This window comes from Elaeis guineensis, chromosome 8, assembly GCF_000442705.2.
Source record: "Elaeis guineensis isolate ETL-2024a chromosome 8, EG11, whole genome shotgun sequence".
Classification (NCBI taxonomy): domain Eukaryota; kingdom Viridiplantae; phylum Streptophyta; class Magnoliopsida; order Arecales; family Arecaceae; genus Elaeis; species Elaeis guineensis.
Window position 1 is genome coordinate 84,432,878 of NC_026000.2, and position 22,377 is coordinate 84,455,254.

Genomic DNA, 22,377 nt, shown 5'->3' on the forward strand with positions numbered 1-22,377 from the left:
TGGCCCTGTCTTGCTATACTGTGACAGCTCTAGTGCCATATCTTAGGCGAAAGAACTAAAGTCGCACCATTACACCAAGTATGTTCTGCACCACTGTCATCTGGTATGAGAGATTATAAATCAAGATGACGTCGAGCTTCAGAAGATTGATAGAAAGGAGAATCTAGCTGACCCCATCGCTAAAGCTCTCAAGATCAAAGAGTTCGATGACTTTAAATGGAAGATGGGTATAAGATACTCTCTCGATTGGCTTTAGTCAAGTGGGAGTTGTTGAAAATTATATCCTAAAATCAATCATGTGATGATTGAGTTCCTCTTGTATATGAATTATTGATAAATGAATAAAAATTATTTTAGCATTTTTCATCATGAAGTTCTATCTTTCTTGTAAAATTTTTGTATTGTGATGAAATCCTTAGAACTATGTTAGTGAACAAAAAAAAGATATTTTATCGTATGGTTCTTAAACATGTTCATGACCAAATGATATGTTATTATTGTATAATGATGTTTATCGAGTGAAGGTCATTGTGTACCATATGGGTTGGTTGTCCTCTTAATCAAGGAGTGTGGTGACACTGGTATGGCATACAGATGAGATGTAGGAGTACATCATCACTGAACAAGTGACTCACTGACTGAGCATTTTGCTGTTAAGAGCTGCTCAGAAAGTATATGGGCATAAGTATCTTTCAGATCTGAGATCACCATAGTCACTTGCAAGCAACTCATGTGCTTTGGTGCTGGACTATCTGGATTTCTAATGTAGTGACGAAAGGCTACTAGGTATAGTCAAATACTTGCGAAGTCTGTGTGTGGATTAAGATGAGATTGATCCCTCTGAATTATTGGAGCTGATGTATCACTGTATTTCAATTTAGTAAAGCCTTGTCCAGGGTAATCTATGAGATGAATTTGAAAGGTTGAAATATAATATGGATAAAATAATCTCGGTTGACACTTAACTTGAGACCATCCTAAAGTATTCTGGGTCAAAAAGATGAATTATACGGTAACCATGTGCATGGATTTTGAAATATTTCTTTACGATAATTCAACCTATCTGGACATCGGGAATTTTTGCTAGACGGTATCTCGATTAGTATAGAAATCAGTTCCTATGCTACCGACTTAGTGTTTGAACCTATAGAGTTACGCACACAAGTTAGACACCGTAGAAAAGTATTGATCTATGTTTATGTGTCCAATTTGAAAGTACTTGACTTGATTGAATATATAAGCTAACTTGATTGAGAATTAAGTTATGGGTTAAATGAAATTGAAGAGTTGACTATGTCTAGCTAGCACTATACATGAGGTTCAGATTCAATCTCGAAGATGAACAGTTTCTGATCTATGATCCATGAAGCTTATGAGAGATTGAATTTAAGTGCTGATTAATTTCAGATTAGATCTGAAATAATTAAACTAATTGGACTCAAAATCCAAACTAGACTTAGTACAAAAGTTTTAAAGAGTTTGGGATTGACAGCCTTTTGAAATTATTTCGAACCAGCTTCGAATTGGATTCGAATCGGATCTATTTTGGATGAGACACTAGAAATCCTACTTGCACTGAGATTCTCCTCTCCCTTGGGCTAACCAACACCTGAAATGGTGCTGGTTGTGGGAATCACATATGGGTGTGGGTGTTAGATGTGTGCCCTAGATGCCAGATTGGCTGATACATTCCTGTACAAATGTAAAGGTAAATTTATAATTTTGACTATAAATAAATAAAAGGATTATTCTACTATCACATTGTGTACATTATGTCTGTGATACATCCTTTGAGTTAGAAGAAATGTTAATTCATATTTTCAAGAGTTAAAAATTTAAGGCATGAATTTACATAACTAACTCATAAACAGCTCCTGACCATAGGATCATCACGAGGATGGTGATCGATCCGGAAGGTTGGTGTACGATCACTTCCTTAGGATAGATGTATCTTGAGTCTACGGTGTGGAGACACCGGAGTGAGAGTATAGGTATTCATTGAGAATGAGAGTACTGAGTGTGACTACCTCGAGCAGTCATAAGGAAGTCTACCTTCTCGTCGATGACTAGCTCAATGCTGCAGCTGTGTGTCTAGTTTTTTAATCTGAGGTGCATCAATAGTTCACCTTGAGTGTGTTATAGTTTGACTATACCATAACTCAATCTCCTAGCCATTCAAAATCTTGAGATATATGTTGGATGTAGCATATTCATTATAGGAACCAGATTGTACCAAGATGGGATCTATCAACCTCGGTAGATGAGAGTAGTAGTCCTACGATGATCGAAAGATCGAGTCCTTAAGCCCATGGTCATGGCAGAGTGAAATAATGAAAAAAAATTTCCATTGGGATTTCACATCGGACTCGGATCGATCGATTGATTCATATGACTGATGTTGGATTTGATGAGTTCACCTTAACCCTAATTCAGTCAAGACTCATGATAGAGGAACTCAATCACACAGGTAGCTGCACCGAGAGATTCGTCTTCATTTCTGATGGGTTACCACCATATACTGCTAGGTGTCACTGATGGATTTTGAGAGCAATTAGAATGATCTTGATGATCGATCATTCTAATTGTCTGAATCAGAAGAGTTCTGATCCATTGAAAAGAGTTTCGATGATGTCGATGATGAGATCATGACATGTCTCATTACCATACGAAAATGAACCTAACTGGGTCACACAAATAAGAGTTAGGATCTGGATGTCATCAATTGAGCTAGCCCAGTTCGATTGATTTGGATTAGATCCAATTAGGTTCAAGAAAATCGTGCTAGCACATGATTGAGCCTAACTTTCTCCTTGTGCAATCTTTTTCATCTCGACTGAGCCAAATATGATTTGACTCACCCAGAGAACCTTGAGAAGGTTTCTCTCAGTCTGACTGGAGCCAGTCTAGCTCAAAAAAATCTTGTCTTAATTCTTGAGATTAATTTAAGACAACACCTACCAATTTTTATCACCTGCCATTTTCGTTTTAGGACATCGGTCAAACATTGACTTATGGATCTTAAACTGAAGGCCACTTGGCAAGAGGTCATTGGAGAGTTTTTGTGGAGTGTCCACCTGTTAAATTAGGCCTCAAAGTGGGCACCAAGATCAGATTGGGTGTGCACCCCAAGTGGATAAGGATAGAGTCCTATGAGATGAGGACTCTATGCCTTGATCGACTAAAACTGTTGGGCGCCAATCTCACTGTGTTTATCCAGTGTTGGTGCCAATAGTAGGAGGGTTTGGTGAGGTTCTTATCTGATATGATCAGATGACATCACTCCACCAATCAAAATTTTTTTAGAATTAATTGGAATTTTTTGATTGGTCGAATGATGTGGCACTGCATGGCACAACAGGATCTATTTAAACCCTATCTGCGCTTAGGGTTTAGAGAATCTACTCAATCCCCAGCAAAAGCCTGATATCCCTCCACTTCTCCATATGCTCTCTGGTCCTCTCTCTCCCCTCTTCATGTCCAAAAAGTTGGGTGTCCATCTGGTGCTTGTCCAAGGCGTGGTGGCTCCCTGATCAGAAAGCTGCAGGAATTTATCGAGAAGCTGCTGCTCCAGCTTCAGAAGATCTTTCAAAGATCTTCCAGATCAAATCCAAATTTGATTTTTGGAGCAGAGATTCATGAGAAGAAGATGATCCAGATCCTACTTGAGTAGATACTGATAGAGGCCAGATGACTGTGTGGCTATTTTAGAACCGCGGGCATTGCAGCGATCATCTACAGGGTAATCTAGTTATCCTAGAGGTATTTCTCTAATCCTCAAGTTTTAGATTTAATTTAAGATTAAATATTAAATAATAAAAATTAGATTTAATAGACCTTAGATCTAAAATATCATAGGATAAATTTCTTTTAAAATATTCCATCCTAAATCTCATTAGATCTGGAAGATCCTACAGGAAAAAAGGTAATTTTTCCTTCAACTGGTATCAGAGCCAGGTTGATGGCTCTATTTTAGATCTAATTTAGATCTAATTTTTATTTTTATTTATCTAATATTAATAGATTTCAGATGTCACATCAAATATGATTAGATCTAAAATCAAAAAATTTAAAATTAAATCTAAGTGGATCTAACATGTATGAGATTCATGACTAGACTAGGAATAGTTTAAACTATCAATAGTCTTGAAGTTTTATGTTTTAATGTGATTAAAATATAAATTAGATCTATTTTATTCTTTGATTTTTTGATGTTATAAATATTATATTCAGATCAAAAAATAAAAAATAAAATTTAATTAATTCATAAGATTGATCTACTGCATGCCTAGATCAGTTGTAGAATTATTCTAGTAACTGTCTAGAATAAATTTTATATTGAATAGTTCAATTTAAATCTTATTTTTTAGATGTTACATGTGATGTATCAGATCTGAAAGTATGCTAATTAGATCAGATTTTAATACATGAGATGTATGCAAAGCATGTATAAGTTAGAACTGAAATTATATATGTGATATGTAACTTAGATCTAACTAGTTCTATAGTTAAATCAATATTTATGATTAAAGTATTCCTCATGGCCGTCCGGTCATAAGAGCAAAGTAGGATTTAAGACCCTCTCCTCCCACTCAATGGGGGTTCTTATGACGTGTAGGGGTGCTGCACGTTCATCCTTAATCAGAAATCAAACTTACTTTTCTACAAAACTCTAGATCCTGAAACCCTAGAATTTATTTTACATGTTTTATTTATGAATCCAAGACTTAATTAATGAATTAAGCTTATAAAATTCAATTAGGTCTAAAATTGAGAATTTTAGATCTAAGTCATTTTCATAAAATTGGGTTCGGGCTTGGGTAGCTCAATTAGGTCTAGCGGTTGATCAAACCAAATCAAAACTTGGTTAGGTGGGATCATGAAAGCTAATAATTGACCAGCCTAATAAGATTAAGTCTAGGTCAAGATTGAATCACATTCATATGTGACTCGATCAAGTTAAGACCTAATTTGACTCAGTGGTTAAAGCCTGGATTGTAGACTAACCCAATTGGTTCTGGTTCGATAATTTGGTGTCTAAGGTAAGTTGGGCAGATGTGACTGAATGGTTTTTAATTGGGAGCTACTCGACTCGAATGCGTTCTTGTCGAGTTAATGGTATATCCCTTCGACCGGTCTCACTTACCTGGCCATATGTATCGACCCAGCTCTGATTAGAGGTGGCTAACAATTCGATCTAATCTATACCACTAGGTTAGTCATAATTGTTATGACTATGTCAAGTCAAGTTTAATGAGACCTAAATTAAATCTCCTTAAGAAAATATTAAGTCTAAGGTCTTCCACCATTGTGGATGTGTGGGCCCTTCCCTGGGTTGATTTTCTTGGCTAGTTACAGTGGTTCAGTTGCACCAGGAAGATGCAACCATGTCCATTAGGCATTGGAATGCTACGGATTAGAGGATGGGTTGTGCTCAATATTTCAGATACGGTGAGGGACTCAATCAGGAATCTAGTTCGTGCAAATGGTGGGTCTGACTTAACTAAAGATTGGAGCAATATTCTGGGCACGGTGAGCTTCATGAATTAGAGATCAAGTTTTGGGTTCAGCATGATTAGAGAATCATTGGACAAGAGTTGTCCACTCATCAGTTGACCCATCACCAATAACTGTTAGGTGAGGTGATAAGCCAGTCGGTGAGACCGCACCACCTACTAGAAATCACTAATCACGGAGATTTTCACGTATCTACCTAGGGAGTGTAGGGATCTGAGAAAATAGTGGAAGCTTAATTTGTTTAAAAATAAAACCCCTAAACAAATTGGTTAAGTCTGATTACAAAATCTAACTAGAAACTTTTGACTCTCTACAGGAAACATGTCTGCGTCCAACCCCCTAACCAAAATACTAGACACCCACAGATTGACTGGACCCAATTTCAAGGACTGATTGAGGAACTACAGAATTATTCTAGGTTCCGAGAAACTGACTCATATCTTGGACCAGGACCCACTTACCATGCTAGCATATCCAACTACTGAATAGAGAGTGTCTCTGAAAAAGTGGACGGATGACGATAACAAAGTCAGGTACTACATGTTGGGTGCCATGTCTGATGACTTACAGCACCAGCATGAGAATATTATGACTACCCGCCAAATATTGGCTCACCTACAAGAGTTGTTTGGTGAACAAAGTCACGCAGCCAAGTATCAAGTCTGCCAAAGACTTTTTAAGGCTAAAATACGTGATGGGCAGTCAGTCCAAGATCATTGTTAGACAATGATAATGATCAAGGACCTTGAGGAGCTTGAGAAGCTCGGTAACATCTTAGATAAGGATTTTTAGATTGATGTGATCCTTCAGTCCTTGTCCGATGCATATGGTTAGTTCATCATGAACTTTTATATGCATAAGATGCAGTGTACCTTGGCTGAGTTAATGAACATGTTGGTTACGGCGAGCTTTCTTTGAAGAGTTCAAAAGGCTCAGTCCTTACTGTAGAGCGGACTTCTTTCAAGAGAGTTTTTTGGAAAGAAGAAGTCTGCGAAGAAGCAGAAGGTGGATGGGAAAAAGAAGAAGACAGAACCAAAGAAGAAGGCTGTTGAAAAAGGAAAATATTTTCACTGCAATTCAGATGGCCATTAGAAATGGAACTGTCCTCAGTACCTGGCCACCTTGAAGAACAAGAAGGATGGTCCTTCTGGAGATATGCTCGTTATAGAATCTAATCTTACGGTTTTCTCTGTATCAGTTGGGTACTTGACTCTGGTTCTAGTGCTCATTTGTGCACTTCTATGCAGGGTCTTGAGGAGAGCAGGAGGCTGAGGGATGGGGATATGATCCTATGCATCGGGAACGGAGCAAGAATTACTGTTGTGGCCATGGGAACTTACCCTCTGCGATTATCGTTAGGATTAGATTTAGTTCTTAGAAACTATAATTATGTGCCTGCAGTAAGCAGAAATTTGATTTCTGTTTCATGTTTAGCACAAGAAGGCTATGTGATTAGCTTTCATAAGGACCATTGTAACATATTTTATGAAAATAATAAAGTTGCAAATGTTTTCTTATTAATGGTCTCTATCAGCTACATATTGATGTATCTATATTTAATATCAAGAAAAATGTGAATGCCATAGGAATTAAAAGGCCTAGAGATAGTCTAAATGATAGGTATCTGTGGCACCTAAGGCTAGGTCATATAGCGGAAGACAGGGTTAACAAATTAGAAAAATTCGAGATATTGAGTCCATTGACTTTCGAGCCATATCCATTTTATGAATCATGCCTTCAAGGCAAAATGACCAAGCTTCCTTTTGTGGGACATGGGGAAAGGGCCACAGACCTACTTGCCCTAGTATATACGGATGTGTGCGGTCCATTTGATGTGCCGGCTAGAGGAAACTATGTCTACTTCATTATCTTTACCGATGATATGTCTAGGTATGGGTATATGTTTCTAATAAAATATAAGTCTGAAGCCTTTGAAAAGTTCAAAGAATTCAGACATGAAGTAGAAAAACAAACAGGAAAGCCCATTAAGGTTCTTCAATTTGATCGAGGAGGTGAATACCTTAGTCGGGAGTTCTTAGACTATCTTAAGGACAATGGCATAGTCTCTCAATGGACTCCACCTGGAATGCCACAACTCAACGGGGTTTCAGAATGGAGAAACTGGATCCGATTAGATATGGTCCGTTCCATGGTGAGCTTCACGGACCTCCCTGAGTTTCTTTGGGGATATTATCTCATGACTGCAATATATGTATTGAATAAGGTTCCCTCTAAAATCATTCCTACCACACCGTATGAGACATGGCATGGTAAGAAACCAAGTTTGAGTCATCTCAGAATTTGGGGTTATCTGGCTCATGTCAAGAGACAGCAGATGGACAAGTTAGAGTTCAGGTCTTTTAGAGCTCAGTTCATAGGATATCCTAAAGAGTCATCAGGATACTATTTTTATATTCTGAAAGACCACAATGTCATTGTGAATCGATATGCTATTTTTTTTAAAAAATAGTTTATTCAAGATAGTGGCATCGAAAGAATAATTAAGCTCAAAGAGAATGTTTCCCAAGAGCAACGAACTAAAGAACTTGAGGAACCCAATCAATTAGAACCAGTCCTAACACAACCTCTTCCACCTCGTAGATCGACTAGGGTTTTCCGTCCTTCTGAAAGGTACTTAGGTACTATACAAAAGGAAGTTGAGGAAATATTCCTCATGGGAAATGGGACTCATGGTGATGACCCCAAGACCTATGACAAGGCGATATCAGATATCGACTCTGAGAAATGGTTAGAGGCAATGAGATCAGAAATTGACTCGATGCACTCAAACCAAGTCTGGACCTTGGTAGATCCACCTGAAGGTATTATACCTATTAGGTGTAAATAGATCTTCAAGAGAAAGATAAGTGTAGATGGGAATGTGGAGATATTCAAGGCTAGGCTCGTAGTGAAAGGTTATAGTCAGTGTGAAGGCATTGACTATCAGGATACCTTCTCACCCGTAGCCATGCTAAAATCCATCCGCACATTGCTTGTTGTTGCAGCCTATTTCGATTATAAAATATGACAGATGGACATGAAAACAGCATTCTTAAATAGATATCTTGAGGAAGATATCTATATGGAACAGCCGCTTTGTTTCACATCCAGTGATGATGATCACAAGGTCTGTAAGCTACAAAGATCCATTTATGGACTTAAGCAAGCATCTCGGAGCTGGAATACTCGTTTCAATGATGTGATCAAAATGTTTGGTTTCATCAAGAACGAGGAGGAACCATGTGTATTCAAGAAGGTCAGTGGGAGCGCAGTTATCTTCCTCATACTGTACATTGATGACATCCTCCTAATTGGAAATGATATTTCCATGTTGACCTCAGTCAAAATATGGTTGTCTAAGGAGTTCTCTTTGAAAGATCTAGGAGAAGCATCCTTTATACTTTATACTGGGTATTAAGGTCTATAGAGATAGACCAAATAGGATGCTGGGACTTTCACAGAAGATGTACATAGAGGAGGTGCTAAAAAGTTTAGCATGAAAAACTCCAAAAGAGGTTTAGTACCTTTTAGACATGGCATTCATCTCTCCAAGAAGATGTACCCTAGCACACCTAAGGAGATTGAACGCATGAACAAGATCCCTTATGCTTCGACAATAGGAAGCCTCATGTATGTCATGCTATGTACATAACCTGATATAGCCCATGCTGTGAGTGTCACAAGCAGATATCAGTCAAATCCAGACGAAGAGCACTGGACTTCTGTGAAATGTATCCTTAAGTACTTGAGAAGGACTAAGGATATGTTTCTAGTCTTTGGGAATGGAGAACTCCAGGTTTAGGGATTTACAGACTCAGACTTTATGTCTGATATAGATGATCAAAAGTCGATATCTGGGAGTCTGTTCATTTGCAATGGTGGTGCAGTTAATGGAAGAGTTTCAAGTAGACGGTGATTGCTGATTCCACCATGGAGGCAGAGTATATTGCTGCATCGGAAGTTGCAAAAAAGGCATCTGGTACAAAAAATTTGCCGCAGAGCTTGGAGTGATATCATCGGATGCCATCCCCCTTTACTGCGACAATAATGGCACCATAGCTCTAGCTAAGGAGCCAAGGTCTTACCAGAAGTCCAAGCATATCGAGCAGTGATTCCATCTGATCCATGATTATCTCGAAAAAGATTATGTCGAGGTTAAGAGAGTCGACTCTACAGATAATGTGGCAGACCTATTGACAAAGCCATTAGGCCAGCAGAAGATCAAAGCCCACCTTGAGAAGATGGGACTTAGATATGTAGCCAATTGACATTAGGTAAAGTGAAAGTTTGTTAGATGTGTGCCCTAGATGCCAGATTGGCTGACACATTCCCATACAAATGTAAGGGCAAATTTATAATTTTGACTATAAATAAATAAAAGTGTTATTCTACTATCATATTGTGTACATTATGTCTGTGATACATCCTTTGAGTTAGTAGGAATGTTAATTCATATTTTCAAGAGTTGAAAATTTAAGGCATGAATTTACATAACTAACTCATAAACAGCTCCTGACCATAGGATCATCACGAGGATGGTGATCGATCCGGAAGGTTGGTGTACGATCACTTTCTTAGGGTAGATGTGTCTTAAGTCTATGGTGTGGAGACACTGGAGCGAGAGTATAGGTATTCATTGAGAACGAGAGTACTGAGCGTGACCACCTCGAGCAGTCATAAGAAATCTTCCTTCTCATCAATGACTAGCTCAATGCTGCAGCTGTGTGTCTAGTTTTTTAACCTGAGGTGCATCAACAGTTCACCTTGAGTGTGTTATAGTTTGACTACACCATAACTCGATCTCCTAGCCATTCGGAACCCTGAGGTGTATGTTGGCTGTAGCATATTCATTGTAGGAACCAGATTGCACCAAGATGGGATCTATCAACCTCGATAGATGAGAGGAGTAGTCCTATGATGATCGAAAGATCGAGTCCTTAAGCCCATGGCCATGGTAGAGTGAAATAATGGAAAAGTATTTTCTATTGGGGTTTCACATCGAACTCGGATTGATTGATTGATTCATATGACTGATGTTGGGTTTGACGAGTTCACCTTAACCCTAATTCAGTCAGGACTCATGATAGAGAAACTCAATCATACAGGTAGCTGCACTGAGAGATTCATCTTCATTTCTGATGGGTTGCCACCATATACTGCTAGGTGTCACTAGTGGATTTTGAGAGTAATTAGAATGATCTTGATGATCGATCATTCTAATTATCTAAATCAGAAGAGTTCTGGTCCATTGAAAGGAGTTTCGATGATGTCGATGATGAGATCACGACATGTCTTATTACCATACAAAAATGAACCTAACTGGATCACACATATAAGAGTTAGGGTCTGGATGTCATCAATTGAGTTAGTCCAGTTTGATTGATTTGGATTAGATCCAATTAGGTTCAAGGAAATCATGCCAGCACACGATTGAGCCTAACTTTCTCCTCGTGCAATCTTTTTCATCTCGACTGAGCTAAATATGATTTGACTCACCTAGAGAACCTTGAGAAGGTTTCTCTTAGTCTGACTAGAGCCAATCCAGCTAAAAAAAATCTTGTCTTAATTCATGAGATGAATTTAAGACAACACCTGTCAATTTCTGTCACCTGCCTTTTTCATTTTAGGACATCGGTTAAACGTTGACTTATGGATCTTAAACTAAAGGCGACTTGGCAAGAGATCATTGGAGAGTTTTTGTGGAGTATCCACTTGCTAAATTAGGCCTCAATGTGGGCACCAAGATCAGATTGGCGTGCGCTCCAAGTGGATAAGGATAGAGTCTCATGAGATGAGGACTCTATGCCTTGATCGACTCAAACTATTGGGCGCCAATCTCACTGTGTTTATCCAGTGTTGGCACCAACAGTAGGAGGGTTTGGTGGGGTTTTTATCTGATATGATCAGATGATATCACTCCATCAATTAAAATTTTTTCTGAATTAATTGAAATTTTTTGATTGGTCGAATGATGTGGCACTGCATGGCGCAGCAGGGTCTATTTAAACGCTATCTACGCTGAGGGTTTAGAGAATCTGCTCAACCCTAGCAAAAGCCTGATATCCCTCTACTTCTCTACATCCCCTATGGTCTTCTCTCTCCCCTCTTCACATCCAAAAAGTTGGACATCCATCTGGTGTTTGTCCAAGGCATGGTGGCTCCCTGATCAGATGGCTGCAGGGATTTGTCGAGAAGCTGCTGCTTCAGCTTCAGAAGATCTTTTGAAGATCTTTCAGATCAGGTCTAGATTTGATTTTTGGAGCAGAGATTCATGAGGAGAAGATGATCCAGATCCTGCTCGAGTGGATACCAATAGAGGCTAGGTGACTGCGTGGCTATTTTAGAACCTCGGGCATTGCTGCGATCATCTACAGGATAATCTAGTTATCCTAGAGGTATTTCTCTAATCCTTAAGTTTTAGATTTAATTTTATATTAAATATTAGATAATAAGAATCAGATTTAATAGACCTTAGATTTGAAATATCGTAGGATAATTTTTTTTTGAAATATTCCACCCCAAATCTCATTAGATCTGAAAGATCCTACATGGAAAAAGATAGTTTTTCCTTTAGTGGGAATGGGTGTATTGTGGGCACCTTGTGTAGTTTCAATTCTATCTCATGTAGGAGTCCTTTTTTTATGAGTATTAGACTAATTCAAAGCATGTTTGAATTAGGAGTCCTATACGTATTAGGTCATGAGAATCATCTATAAATTGAGAGGATCTCTACCTATGGATGCATAAGAAACAAATCAGATTGAGAGAAGAGAGAAAGAGAGAGAGAGGCATGAGAAGAGAGAAGCCCTTTCCTCCTCCCTTGGTGTCTTTCTTGTGGCTGCTCCTTTCTCCTTGCCATGGGGCCCATCTTGGGCATCCTTCTTATTAGTGTGAGGTGTCACACCATCATCTCTCCTTCCTCATTTGGTTGGGTTGCGAAGGTGATTTGATCGGAGTTCATCTCACTTTCCTGCTTTGTCTGACATGCATGTGAAGTAGAGGGTCTACACTTTTAGGCCTCCACGAAGGTTGAGTCTAGATTTTTGGAGATTTGATCTCTATTTTTACTACTATTTAGGTAAGAATTTGATCTTTATTCATATAGATTTGTAAAAAAATTTTAGATGCAACATAGGCTATCCAAAGATAAATAATTTTTCTTCTCTTCAGTAATTATGATCTCCATCATAATATCATCGAAACTCTTTTCGATGATTGGAATATTTTTAATTCTATCTTTTGGGGATTATCGATCATTAAGATGATGCTCAATGAGTCCCACAATCTATCAGTAGTACCTAATGGTATGTAGTGGCAACTCAATAGAATAAAAGTATGAACCTCTAGATGCAGTTATCGTATGATTTAATCCTTCTATCGTGAGTTTCAACTGACAGAGGTCATGGAGAACTCGTAGACCCCATTGTCAGTCATATGCTAGATTGGCTTGACTCGAGTTTATTTGTGAATCTCGTGAAAATTCTTTTTCGATATTTACACTTATTTTAACTAAAGACTTTCTAAACTCAGTTTTGCGAATCACATAGGACTTCTCCTTTTCTACCAAGGTCGATAGATTCTATTAGGTGCATCCTACTCCAAATAGTGAATCTGAACTTACTAAAGCTAACATACACAGCAAGGATTCGAATGGCTAAGGACCAAGGGAACATGCAATCAAACTCCATAGACATCACGGTCAAAGGACCACTCACCCCACTACAGCATTGAAAAGACCATTAACGAGTGAGTAGACATTTCTGTGATTTCTCATGTTGGTCACGCTCAGTGCAAGTTATTCTCTAACAACCACCAGCACTCTCACCCTAGTGTCTCTATACTACAGACCCGAGATCCATCTACCCACAAGTGAGATAAACTATGCACTGATCTCGAATGGATTGATCACTATCTTCTGTGACGATCCTTTGATCGAAAATATTTAAAAATTAACCACTAATTAATGTATATCTCAAATTCTCAATATATTGAGAATATACGAAAATCATCTTTATTAATTTTTAAGATAAATTATAGACACATAAACATGATTGAAATAAAAAAGCTTTTTATTGATAATAAGAATATTACAAGTACAAGATTAAGCCCTGGAATTACGTAATGTGTCAGCCAACAATTGACTTCTAGGACACAAATCTAACAAACTTCCACTTGACCTAAAGCCAATTTGGCTATATACCTAAAATCCATCTTCTTAAGGTGAGCTTCGATCTTCTGCTGGTTGAGAGGCTTGGTCAGCGAGTCTGCCACATTTTGTGAGGAATCAACTCTTTGCACCTTGACGAACTTCTTTTCGAGGTATTCGCGTATGATATGAAATGTTGCTCTATATGTTTGGATTTCTGATAAGACCTGGGCTCCTTATCGAGGCCTATGGTGTCGTTATTATTGCAGTGTAGTGTAATGGCATCTGATGGCATTACACCCAGTTTCATAACAAAATTCTTGAACTAAAAGGCTTCCTTAGCAACTTTAGAGGCAGCGATGTACTCAGCTTCTCTGATCGAATCTGTAATGATCGACTGCTTGACACTCTTCCAGCTAATTGCGCCATCATTACACAAGAAAATACACCCCGATGTAGACTTTCTATCATCGACATCAATCATGAAGTCTGAATCAGTGTATCCCTCAACTTTCAGCTTCGATCCTCCACCAAAGATCAATAACAAATCCTTAGTCCTTCTCAAGTACTTAAGGATATTTTTAACAACAATCCAGTATTTTTCATCTAGATTCGCTTGATATCTGCTCGTGACACTCACGATAAGGGCTATATCAGGTCATGTACATAACACGACATACATGAGGCTCCCTATTGTCGAAGCATAAGAGATCTTGCTCATGCACTGGATCTCCTTAGATGTGTCGAAACATATCTTCATGGAGAGATAAATACCATATCTAAGGGGTAAAAGACCTCTCTTAGAGTTTTCAATGCTGAACCTCTTCAGCACCTCCTCTATATACATTCACTATGAGAGTCCTATCATCTTCTTAGATCTATCTCTATAGACCTTTATACCATAAATATAAGAAGCTTCTTCTAGGTCTTTCATGGCAAACTCTTTTGACAACAATACTTTGATTGATGTTAGCATCGAAATATCATTCCCAATCAGGAGGATGTCATCCACGTACAATACGAGAAATGTGATAGTGCTTTCACTGACCTTTTTGTACACACACGGCTCCTCATTTTTGATGAAATCAAATATTTTGATCACATTATTAAAGTGAGTGTTCCAACTCTGAGATGCTTGCTTGAGTCCATATATGTGTTGGAAAATATGTCCTAAAAGTCAATCATCAAGTTATTGACGGTTGAGCATTCTTGTATTGTAATTGATTTGTTAATAAATAAAATATATTTTTAATATTTTTATCACAAGTTTTTATCTTCTAATGAACTCCATTATTGTGATAAAGTTCTTAGAACTATTTAAGTTTGATAAAGAGAGGATTTATCGATTAGTCCTTAAAACTATTCACGATCAAATTATAGGCTGTTAATAAGGACGACAGCTTCTATTGAGCATAGGTCGCTGTAGGCCATATGGGTTGGTTATCCTCTTAACCATAGAGTGTGGAGACATTGGTATGGCATACAGGTGAGATGTAAGGGTACATCATCATTGAATGTGACTAACTCCAGAGCATTCTGCTGTCGAGAATGTCTCTGATGGGATATAGGTATAAGTATCCCTTAGATCTAAGATCGCCTCAGTGACTTGCAAGCAACTCACCGTGCTTTAGTACTGGACTAATTGAATTTTTAATTCGATGATTAAAGGCTTCTAGGCACAGTCAAGTACTTGCAAAGTCAGTGTGTGATCGAGATGGGATTGACCACTCTAAGAGTTGGAAAAGAATGAGTCACTGTATTTCAATTTAGCAAAATCTTGGCCAGGATAATCCATTAGATGGATTTGATATTTTGAAATACAATGTGGACAACCTAATCAGAGTTGACAGTTGAACTCTGAGGTGTCCTATGAGCATTTTGGTCAAGGGAATTAATTATATGGAAACTATATCCGCATAGATTCTAAAGATGTTGTTCTACACATTCGACCTATCCGACCATCGGGTACCATTATTAGATGGTCACTTTGATTGGTACAAAAATTTATTCCTATGCTACTGGCTTAGGTTTGGACCTATGAGATCACACACATTAGAGTTCACGATCCTATCAGATGGTTGATCAATGGTTAAGAATTGTTCTAGGGTTAAACGATCAATATGATTAACATTTAACCTAGTGCAAGTATTGCAGGAGGATCGATTAGTAATTCGATTACTAATTGACTTAATTTGATTAAGCCAATGGACTGAGATTAAGTTTAATTAAATATAATTTAATTAGATTTGGTTTGAGCTTGATTGGATCAAGTCCAATTGGTTTATTGGATAAGCCAAGTGCAAGAAAAAACTAGTCCTAGTCCAATTTAGACTTGGGTCAACCTAATTTTTAATTCTATTAAAAAATTAAATTAGATTTAAATTTAATTTAATCTGATTAAATTATATTCTTAATTAGGTTAAGACCTATTTTAATTGGGTTGATTTGGTTTTGGTTTGATTTGGTTTGAGAAACCAGATTGGAACAAGACATAGATTGAATCCTAGTAAGACTAAGATTCCACCTTGCACCAATTTAGCCCCCACGCCCACTCTCTCTTATTTTGTGAGACAAAACTTCTCTCCCAAATCTTCACACATGCCCAAAACTTCCTCTCTTTCTCTGTTACATGGAAAGTGGTTGTGGATCAAGTCAAAGTAGGAATTAGTTTGGATTTCAAATTCTATGAGATAGACTTTTAGGAAAACAAAACTCTTTCCTTATGGCATTGATTTTATCCAGATTTTTTTGGAATTTTTGTGACTTTTATGGCATATAATATGCACCCTTTGTTGGTGGTCCATGCATAAAAAAAAAGAGGGGCCCCGTCCAAGAGTTGGGCACCCCTTGTCTTGCTATGTTTGGATAATCCTTGACTAGGTATTTGACCTAGACAAGGACTCTATCATATCTCTCTATTTAAAATAAATTTCTTCATAAAATTTTTGTGAAAAATATAAAAATGAGAGACTTTTGGGGTGTCCAAAAATCAGGGAGAAAGAAGGTTGGGGCATGGAGATACAATAGACACAAGACTAGGTGTCTAGGTGAGAGCAAAAAGAAGAAGAAGAGGGTCTTCTTTTAGGGTTGCTGTGTTCACCTCTTTCCTTCTTCCATCTTAAGTTTTTTGAAAGTGTCTCAGATCTAAAACTCTTTCTCCTACTTTTCATCTTTGGAAGAGTCCAAATCAAGAAGGAGGTATCTGTCAAAGAAATATCAGCACAGTACTAGCATACTGTGCTGATTTCCTGGATCAAGACTTCTGTTCGTGATTCGTGGGCTCGTGTGGATGACTCCTAGAGGCTGGATGCATGTGCGGCTCACAACATCATCCTCAAGCTTAGATCAACAAAGTTAGAATATCTAACTTGCAAGATAATAGATCTGATCTATTATATTTTACATACATTAGATGTAGTATAGAAACAAGTTGATATGAACAACATGTAGTTCTTGCTCTCTATATTTTAATTTTTAATTTAATATCATATAATAATCATGTAATAAAATCTTAGATCTAGAGATTCTCTAATTTTATAAGATAAATTTTGATTTATTTTAATCTTCTGCTACTTGATCTTGAAAAAGTTTCAAGATCTAACCCTGAAACCCTAGATCTGATTCCTTCAATTGGTATCAGAGCCTAGATTATTTATTACATGATTATTTATACATGCTTAGATTATTTTTTAAATTAGATCTAATTTATAATCTGATTTTTAAATTTGAAATTAAAATTTTTAGATCAATCACGAACTGTAGGTTGTCCTGCTGTAAGGTTTATCCCTTATAGTGCAAAGATTGTCCTAGTTCGTATAGATCTATCTTTAATCATAAATTTATTAGATTTAAAAGATATTTAAATCTAAAATAAAATTTTTTGTTAATAATTTTCGTGTAAAGAACCATCATATATTTGTTTGAAAAATTTGCACAGTTTAAAGTTAAAATTGTTTAAATTACTTGAACTTGTTTAGATTAGATATAAAGTAGTTTCATACTTATTTCACTTGCATTTTGATTATGAATCAAACATGCAACTTGGTTGGTAGAATCATGTTATAAAATTATTTTACAAATATAAAAATTATTTTTAAAAAATCGAACCCCAACTCTCAGCCCAAAACTTAATTGAGAATTAAGAAGTTGTTTGATTAGGTTCTAGGATTGTGAATTGAAGAACCTAAGATACAAACCATAACACATTGGGTTAATGGGTTAGTGGGAATTAGATCCATTAATTGGGTTAGACCTAAGGTTAGATTAAAGATATATTTAATTAGAAAATTGATTAAATCTAATCAATTGTTGTCTTAGATTAGGTCAAGGATTCTCTAGATCAATTACAATAGTTGTAGTTGGTTAAGTCCATGTCTTTAACAAGAACCAAATGGACTTGATTCTTGGCTAAGCAGTCTAGCACGAACTGTTAGGTTGATCTAATTGAAACTAATTAAATCAGTTGGTGTCTAAGGTAAATCAGACCGATGATTTTTAATTGGCAGCCTGCTTACCTGGCCATTTTTGATGGTGTTTAAGGCAAGCTTTTGCTGACCCTCCCACCGATCGAATTTACCTAGCCTCTTGGTGAAATTATGTTTTGATCAGATTACTTAACTATTCGAGTTAACTCATGTTAGCTAGATAAATCAGTGTGACTGATTTAGGTTCTCCTAGACCAGCCCTTTTAATGGTCTCCCTTAAGCTGACTTGGTGAAGCCAGTGAGAGGATCATGATAAGCTGGTTCATCTGACCTTCTCTTCTAAATCAATTAAATTCTCTAAAATTATTAGGCCCTTAAAATAAAATAGTTATGATGATAACTAGGTCATAGCCTCCCATTAAGTGGATGATAATGGGTCCATCAGTTGGATAATCATTGGAGGCCCAAAGGCCTGGTGCTTATCGACTGATGGAATTATCATTCATAATATGATTTCTTGACTCTATCTTTCTAAATGGTGGTTAGGTTAGCCAACCAAAGTTTGGCCTAATCATTAATTGGCTAGATGGGCCAAGTATGGTCATGTTAATGGTTGGACCTAACCAGACCTTTTCAGTGGAGGCAAAAGCCTACTGATTAGGGACTGGGGCAAAATTAAAATTACTAAAAATTGTTTAGAGAAACAATTGGTTATGAACCTACCCTTTGATGTACATGGGTTGGCCAACTAAAGTTGGGCTTGTGTGCAGTCTAAGTGGATTCTAATACCCACTAAGGAATTAGGATAATTCCTCGAATTGGAGGTAGAAGCTACCAATTCGAATAAAATAGTGGGAGAAACCTTTTGATTAAAGTTCAAATCTTTAGATTTAATGAATCAATTACTAATTAGGTTATGATTTTCCTTTCCCTATCGCTCTGATCATTGTTGGACAATGATAAATTGGTGGGACCCAACTTTGGTAGCTGGTACCGAAAGTTGAAGATAGTCCTGGAGCATTAACGGATCTTATATGTGATAACGGATCCTGCACCTGAGGAGCCAGATACCAATGCACGTGGAATAGTCAGAGACACTTATCAGAAATTGCTCAATGATCGAACCACGGTGCGTTGCATTATGCTGGCTGCCATGAGCGACGAGTTCAATCACAAATTTGAGACGGCTCAACCAAAGGACATACTTCAAGTGTTGGAGAATGCCTTTGACACATCCGATGACGTGAAGAGGCACAAGACTAATTGTGCCATCTTTAACGTCAAAATATGGGATGGTGCCTCTGTCACTGATCATGTATTGTACATGATCGAGCTGATGGAGCGTTTGAGTAAGCTCGACTTTCTGTTGCATGAGCACCTTGAAAAAGATGCAATACTGAACTCGCTGCCCAAGTCTTATCTCCCATTCCTCACTCATTATAGAATGACAAACCCTGAAGTAAACTACCACGGGTTACTGGGGTTGCTTCAGAACTTTGAGAAGGATCACCAACTCCATAAGGAGTCAATGAACTTTCTCGACCCTTTAAGAAGAGGAAGAAGAACAAGAAGAAAAAAGTGAAGAAGGTGCAAGTTCAGGCTGGGACATCTGTGTAGGGCCAGACCAAAAAGATCAAGCCCGATAAGAGTCTATTCTACTGGCAAGCACCTTAGATTAGATAGTGTATCAGACTTCTACTTATGGCACTGTAGACTAGGTCATATAAACAAGAACAGGATAAACAGGTTGACTCATAAGGAAATCCTCGAAGTCAGTGATTGTGAATTACTTTCAACCTATGAGTCCTGTCTTCTTAGTAAAATGATCAAGTCATCATTTACTGAAAAAAGTGAGAGAGCTATTGAGCTCTTGGGCCTAGTACATACTGATATATGTGGGCCCATGAGCACAAATGCTAGAGGTGGATATTTCTACTTTATCACTTTCATGGATGATCTATCCAGATATGGATATGTCTATCTAATGAAACATAAGTCGGATTCATTTGAAATATTCAAATGATTCCAAAGTGAAGTAGAAAAACAAACTGAGAAGAGTATTAAAACTCTTCGATCTGACCGAGGAGGAAAAAACCTTTTTGATGAATTTTTCACATATTTAAGAGAGAATAAGATTCTCTCCCAATAGACTCCTCCAAGAACACCACAGCATAATGGTGTGTCTGAAAGGAGAAATCGGACTCTGTTAGACATGGTCTGATCCATGATGAATTTTGTCAGCTTGCGGATATCCTTCTGGGGATATGCACTCAAATCAGCCTGTTATCTGTTAAATAGGGTTCCAAGTAAGTCTGTAATTAAGATTTTATATGAGATATGGACAAGGCATAAGCCAGTACTTTCACACCTTAGGGTCTGGGGGTGCCCGACCTATGTCAAACGGTTAGTTATAGATAAACTCGGACCTAGGTCTGACAAATGCACATTCATAGGATACCCCAAAGAGACCAAAGAATTTTTTTTCTACCATGCTGATGAACAAAAAGTGTTCGTCAGCCTTAAGGCAATCTTTTTAGAAAAGAAGTTCCTTGGTGAAGGAACCGTTACCTCTAAGATTGAACTTGATGAAGGTCAACAAGTAGAAGGACCGACACCAATAGCTGAACTTGAGTCGGATTTGATTAGATTAGATCTGAAGCCCAATGTACCTGCACCATTAAGGTGATCCGGTAGAGTACTGCGTCAGCCGGACAAATACTATGATTTCTTGGTTGGGGATAGTGATCCCATCAAACTCGATGAGAACGATAAAGATCTGATCACCTATATGGATGCAATGCAGAGACCTGATTCTGAGAAATGGCTTGAAGTCATGAAATCTAAAATGGAGTCCATGAAGATCAATGATGTATGGACATTGGTTGACCCACCTGAAGGGGTCAAACCCATTGGGTGTAAATGGGTCTTCAAAAGGAAGAGGGGCACAGATGGAAAGGTGAAGATCTATAAAACCTGTCTGGTTGCCAAGGGATATCGTCAACATTATGGTATTGACTATGACGAGACGTTCTCCCCTATGGCAATGCTCAAATCCATTCGGATAATGCTTGCAATAGCTATCCATCTGAATTATGAGATCTGACAAATAGATATAAAGATAGCTTTCCTGAATGGAGAGCTGACTGAAGAGGTGTATATGATACAACCTGAGGAGTTTACATCCACAGATGAGTCCAAGGTGTACAAGCTTCAGAGATCTATTTATGGATTGAAGCAAGTTTCTCGGAGTTGGAACATGCATTTTGATAAGGTGATCAAAACGTATGGCTTCATTAAGAACAGAGAAGAGTCTTGCATCTATAAATGGGCAAATAGTCCAGTTATGGTATTCTTTGTCTTGTACGTGGATAATATTCTCTTAATCGAAAATGACATCCCCGCACTACAGGAAATAAAAGTTTGGTTGTCATCGCAGTTCTCCATGAAGGACTTGGGTGAAGCATCCTACATCCTAAGGATGAAGATCTAAAAGGATACTTGGGTTATCCCAGTCCACGTACATAGACACTGTGCTGAAGAGGTTCAGCATGGAGAATTCCAAGAAGGGCTATCTACTGATAGGCCATAGAATTTCTCTCTCTAAGAAGGATTGTCTGACAACTCCTGAAGAGAGAGAGCGTATGAGTAGAGTCTCATATGCTTTGATCGTGGGATCTATCACGTACGTCATGACATGTACAAGGCCAGATGTGGCATACTCACTAGGAGTAGTGAGTAGATACCAATCTGATCCTGAAAAAAGTCACTGGAAAGTGGTTAAAGCCATCCTTAAGTATTTGAGAAATATTAAGGACCAATGGTTAGTTTATGACGAGTTAGATCTGAAACTTGTGGGGTTCACAGACTCCAGCTCTCAATCTGACCATGATGACAGCAGAAGCATGTCGGATTATATCTTTACTCTGAATGGTGGAGCCATCTGCTGGAAGAATTTCAAGCAGCATACTATGGTAGACTCTGTTTGTGAGGCAGAGTACATTGCAGCATCGGATGCTGCGAAGAAAGCTGTGTAGCTGAGGAAATTCATCATCGAGCTTGGAGTAGCACCCTCCCTCGATAGTTCGATCTTGTTCTATTGTGACAGCACTGGTGCCATAGCTCAGGCGAAGGAACCCAAAGCACAACAGCAGATGAAGCATATTTTACATCGCTTCCACCTGATCTGGGAGATCATGGATCAAGGTGACATCGACCTTCAGAAGATCGACGAAAAAGAGAACCTGGCCGATCCTTTCACTAAAGCTCTGGCAATAAAAGAGTTCGATTACCATA